This window comes from Perca flavescens, chromosome 17, assembly GCF_004354835.1.
Source record: "Perca flavescens isolate YP-PL-M2 chromosome 17, PFLA_1.0, whole genome shotgun sequence".
In the NCBI taxonomy this organism is placed as follows: domain Eukaryota; kingdom Metazoa; phylum Chordata; class Actinopteri; order Perciformes; family Percidae; genus Perca; species Perca flavescens.
In genome coordinates this window covers 5,136,317-5,142,316 of record NC_041347.1, presented here as the reverse complement: position 1 = coordinate 5,142,316, position 6,000 = coordinate 5,136,317, and the positions used below count along the sequence as shown (strand labels likewise).

At 42.7% G+C, this 6,000-nt stretch overlaps 1 protein-coding gene across 1 annotated transcript in view; it reads right to left on the bottom strand.

Annotated features, from left to right (window-relative positions):
• Window positions 1-6,000, bottom strand: part of LOC114572494 (B-cell lymphoma/leukemia 11A) — a 65,837-nt gene that overhangs the window by 50,574 nt on the left and 9,263 nt on the right. The window lies entirely within an intron of this gene.

Genomic DNA, 6,000 nt, shown 5'->3' with positions numbered 1-6,000 from the left:
TCTATATTAGCTGCATTATGGGTAATGTAGGATCAAGCATTTTTGAAGTTTGGGTCAAACTAAAAGTGAGGCTATCTCAGCTTCTGCTGCCTTGTTTTTGACCATTCTTTTTTTTTTTTTTTTTTTTAATCCTGTCTCTCATGAGTCCCCCAACTTTATAAAAGTGCTGTTCTAAATTGCTAAAGTATCCCTTTAATTAAAGAGCCAGGACATAAGCAGCCTAGATTTAGTCCAGCAATTCACTGCTGCTGCCCTAATACTATCTTACGTAACAAAATATGTGTGTGTGTGTGTGTGTGTCTTTGTGCGTGTGCTGTGAGCATTACCAAACAGGATAAAGGATAAATCAACGCGGGCTCACCGGTCTGGACTTTCCAAGCACTGGCTAGAGAAAAGCAACTTTAAATACACGTGAAGTGCTTCATATTCTATTTCGAGCAACACAAAGCTCCTTCTTTCCGCTCCATGTTTTATTCCTACCAAAATTTGTCGGCAGCGAATTCCAATTTTTTTTTTTTTTTTTTTTTTGGTTCCGTCTGGATTGCAGACACGCTCCGCAAAACACACACCCACACATTTACAGCAAGACAATAATCAACAGTTCAGTTCAGTCAATATGCTGTTCATGGAGGTTTTTTTTTCTTCCCAACCCTATAACAGCCTGTTGGGCCTTGGTGGCAGATTTGTAGCTTTTTTTGCAGTCAGTCCAGTGGCCTGCTGTATGCATTATAACTGGCTACTGATGTGTTCTGCACACACAAACATGTTTACACACGCGGTAAGCTCATTCGAAATGGCGACACAGTCAGATTCTCACACTGCACTGTGAGAGAAAAAAACGACGGAGTTCAAACGCCGCACTTGAGTCCACTAAATAAAATCTTATGTTGAGAAAAGAAAGAGAGAGCAACAATAGATTAGTAATGGCAGCCAGTGTGTGAAATCTCTTTGTAGACTCGCCGGGATGTGCTACAGCATGAGACACACACACACACACACACACATGCACACACACACACGCACGCAAGCACGCACGCACACACACACACACCAAACACACTGTAATTGATTCAGTATCAATTGGCTGTCCCGGATTTGCATTGACTGCTAATGTTGCAGAGAGACAGATGCATGAGCCAAAAGAGAAAAATGGAAAGAAAAAAGAAGAGGAGGGAGAGAATAGACATGAGATAGAGAGAGATCTGACACCGAGCCAGACAATGAATGGGTGTTAGAAATGCACTAATGTGTATTGAGGTGGGTAGCATTAGCCAGTGATGATAAGCTAATTGCTAATCACTAGATCATAGACTAACAATTCTCATGTTACGAGGCTTCAAGCCAGGATGACTCTACAGTGGGCTGACTACAATGCAGGACTGAAAACTGGATATTGCGGGGCGAGAAATTACCATTACGTCTGATAAATTAGTCTCAAGACATTTGTCGGATGTATCACCATGTACGAGCATTGATAACGTCTCTGTTAATGAGCTGCTATTGCTGGGATAACACTGTTTATCAGCCAATGTTGCGCAATAAAATCAGTGGTCAATAAGATGAATAATTCTTCACACTGGCCGGCGTTATCAATTCAGCTCATTGAGAAAAATGTTAGGACTGATTTTACGGAGAGGAAAGGATTACATTCTCGATGCTAATTGGGAGAAATCAACTGGCAAACTAGGACCGCAGACGTTGTATTCGCTGTGGAAATCATCCACACAAAAAAAAAAAAAAAAAAAAATGCATTCTTGAATTTTTAAGATTTCCTTTTTCAATCACAATCACTTCTGTTAAGAAGGAAAAAAGAAAGAGGGGGGGGGGGGGGGGTGTGCGTGTGCACATAAGTGCACACGCACACACACATGTGAGCCCCTCTCTTTTGAGACATTAGCGATGCTGTTTCTGAATGAGGGGCGCCTCAGGGATTATAATCAGAATTTTCATCTCAGTCAGGGATTAATAGAATAAATGGGCAGTGTGTGTGTGTGTGTGTGTGTGTGTGTGTGTGTGTGTGTGTGTGTGCGCGCGCACGTGTGTGTGTGTGTGTGTGTATGTGTGAGAGTGAGTGAATCTGTGTGTGGTGTAGGTGGGTGGGTATGCTGCCTTTTTACAGCACTGATCGGCATTTTGCCTGCACAGTGCTCTCTTGCTCACACACACACACACACACACACACACACACACACACACACACACACACAGACAGGTAACGTCTCGGCTCTCCTCGGTCCGAGCTGTTTGATATGTAAATAGCAGCGTTCCGGCACAAGTCCGACGCTTTGTGTTCCTCTGAGCCAGAGGAGGCTCTGTAGCACTCTGACCATTGACACTGGTGCACATTTAACAACAAGCAGACATGCATCCGTCACGTTAGATAGGCAGATGCACACAGGAAAAACCAGCTACAGCACATGGTGGAGATGCAGAGATAAAGAGCTGTCTGATTTCCTGCAACATACCATGACAAAATATTCCCTGGATTTCACAAAGAAGTCAGAATAAAATATTATTCCCATTAGAGCAGGAAATTCCTAAATGAAGACAAGAAGATGAATTGAAAAATGACGGCGTTTGGATGATGTTTTTACTGATTAAAATCCCTACAGATTTAGTAATGGGGATGCTAAAACCTAAACTCAATAGTGTTTCATTTCAAATACTTGATGATCTTAATCACCGGTATGAAACCGGCATATGTGAAGTGAGTCTTTGAGGAAAAAAGAAAATATGCTTTTTTTTTTTTTATCTGTTTAATAATTTGTTGTTATTCTGGTCATTTGGATTTCTTACTGGCTGAGAAGACGCTTTATACACTGTAAGGAAAAAACCTACGAGACACAGTGAAACACCAAGCCCAGCATTTACAAATAAGAAACACACGCATTCCTTCCTCGCCTCCTTTTTTTGTCATTAGGAATGCTTTTGGATGGCTATAATCGCTGCTAAAAATTCCAGCAGATTTTTCTTTCTTTTTTTTTTTTTTTTTTTTTTTTTGCTGCCTTTAGCATATTTACTTCACCATGACAGTTTGGGGTCAATTAGGATGAAAGCTGAGGTCGGTGGAGGAAAATACTGGCTTTAATTACGGCCTATCTGAATGGATGTGTTGCGTCAATTCAGCATGTGAGGTGGTGTTTGTGCCGGTGTGTGCCCAGTGGCTGACAGAAGGTCCGAAAAAAATAAAGAAGCATTGATTAAAGAGGATATATGTAATCACAATGACAAATTGGATACATATATATATATATATATATATATATATATATATATATATATATATATATATATATATGTTTTTTAAAAGCTCAGTTTTTTTCTTTTCAGTTTAAAAAAAATCCAAATGACAAACATTTAATAATGCTCGGTCTGTCTGCTGTTCAGCTTGACGTCGACATCAGACAAGATATATAACGCTGCCGTCCAGTTTTCTTCTCCTGTCTGAGTGTACAGCTGTTCCTACCAAGACGTTCCCACACACAACGCTATTGAAGCAACCAGACGCCTGTATTATGATGTAAATCGCTCTAATAACCCAGTTTAGCTGGTGAATGTCTGTGTGAGAGAGAGAGAGAGAGAGAGAGAGAGTGTGTGTGTGTGTGTGTGTGTGTGTGTGTGTGTGTGTGTGTGTGTGTGTGTGTGTGTGTGTGTGTGTTTTGAAATCTATAGTCAATGCAGAGACACAAGCAGCTTTGGCAAAAAAAAACCACAAATGTTGCACTAACTCCTTCCAGCTGACACGCTGTAGATAGTTTTGTCTCGAACCCGGCACAAAGACCACGGGGTCAAAGGTCAAATGCATCTATGACAACAATTTATTTTCCTCATCCTCACTTCCTGCAAGTGTAAAAATTGGGAGAACTGAGATCGAGAGGCGAGAAACGACGGCTCACGCTGCATATTTCCCTACACACAGAAACTCCAAAATGGAAAACAAACTGCAGCGTTTAGGATTCCTTCAACGAGCAAAGTGATAAAGTGTGTAGTTTGCTAGTGTGTTTCCTTTCCGCTGCACTATTTCATCTTCAGCCCCCCCCCACCCCCCACCCCTCTCTCTTTCTCTGTAACAGCTAATTTAGTACAGGCAGCCCACCACTAAAAACTACTGCTAATTAAAATGCACAAGGAAGAAGAAAAAAAATGGCACTGCAACAAATAATTAGTGGTGTTAGGACGCTTTAAATAAACGACTTTCCCTCTAAGAGCGAAACTAAAACTGGCGTTTCCCTCTCTTCGCTCGCCTCTCATTTGATTCTCGTATTGGGGGGGAGAGGAGACGGAAGGGAAAGGGAAAGGAGCGATTAAACATGAGAAAAATCGTGCGTTTTACCTATGAAGTTTGGTACGGATGGAGGGAAACTCAGAGAGGGAAAAGAATGAAAGCGATGGAGAGCTAGACTGCATTTAGTCGGGTAAGATGTGGCAGTGGAAAGGGGGGAAACCACACAGAGCAGGACACATCTGCTAGGGCCACATGAGAGAGACGCACACACACACACACACACACACACACACACACACACACACACACACACACACACAAACTAATTCACATGTTATGCAGGAACACACATTCTGCGTACCCAATCCCAGAAAGAGGCTGCAGTTACTCTCCAGACTGAAAGACACACACGAACACACAGTTTTGCCGACATACAGCCACAGATCCTCCATCTGCACACACACACACACACACACACACACACACACACACACACACACACACACACACACACACACACACTTAAACCATGGTGGTCTCACAAGTGCACTAATACACTGACCAGTGGTACCACAAAGTCAAAGTCACCCATGTCTCTTTGCTACTGGCCTATGGGATTTGCTCACCGTGGCCAAACTGGGCAAACTGGGAAAACACACACACACACACACACACACACACACACACACACACACACACACACACATTCCCTGCCACACACACTTTCTGCATTGAATTCAGTGGATCAGTGGAAGGACAATTGGTCAGACTAAGGTTGATGATTAGATCCGCTACATTCTCTTACACACACACACACACACACACACACACACACGCACACACACCAGACAGTCTAACATATACATACACACACACGCACACACACACACTGCCCTTTACACTAGTCAGCAAAGACAGAAGACTATTCATACACACACACACACACACATACAGATGGAGAGAAAGCCATCCTAAATCAAACCAGTGTGTGTGCTTTTGTGCCAGCTGTAAAAAAAAAAAAAAAAAAAAAAAGAAAAAGAACAGAGGCGTATTCTCTCGGGTTTCCTCCCCACCTGTGACAACCCTCTGTTGTTGTTTGTCTGACAACACTCACCCCACCCATCCACCTCATCCCACCCCCCTCAAACATGTCTCAGCCAATCAATTTCTCGCCTTAACAAGGATTGGCAAGTGTGTGTCCCCTAAAAAACCTTGTGCTCAGACTACTACAGCCCCCACAAGGTTTGGATGGAGATCACGGGCAACGTTTAGGCTAGACTGCGCTGGCTTGTCGTACCGCGACACGCCCACTTTGTGTCGACGATATATAAAAACTAAACCTGATGCTGCAGAAAACACACACATACACACGCAGAAATGTAGACCCATCCAGGGCAATACACACACACACACACACACAAAATTACATGAGTGTTCCGATTAGAAAAGTAGAATCCGGACACTAAACGTTGCTTTTGAGCCGGAGGAGTTTATTTATCCCATGATGAGGAACGTTTTAGAGAATGTTTAGAGGAAAAGAGAACTACTTATCTATTTAAAAACATTCTTTCAGATATAACCTCCTTATTCACACAAAAGCCGATACATAGGCATAACCTCACAACAAGGGTCAGCAACTTTAGGCACGCGGTGGCTCAACCAATGGCACGCGAGCAAGAGGTGTTGCTAAGTGTTTTTTGGAATCGATCCAATCCGCATTAGCTCCAAATTGCGTCTTTCACAGCCACAGGCAGGGAGCACAGCTTGCTATTCAC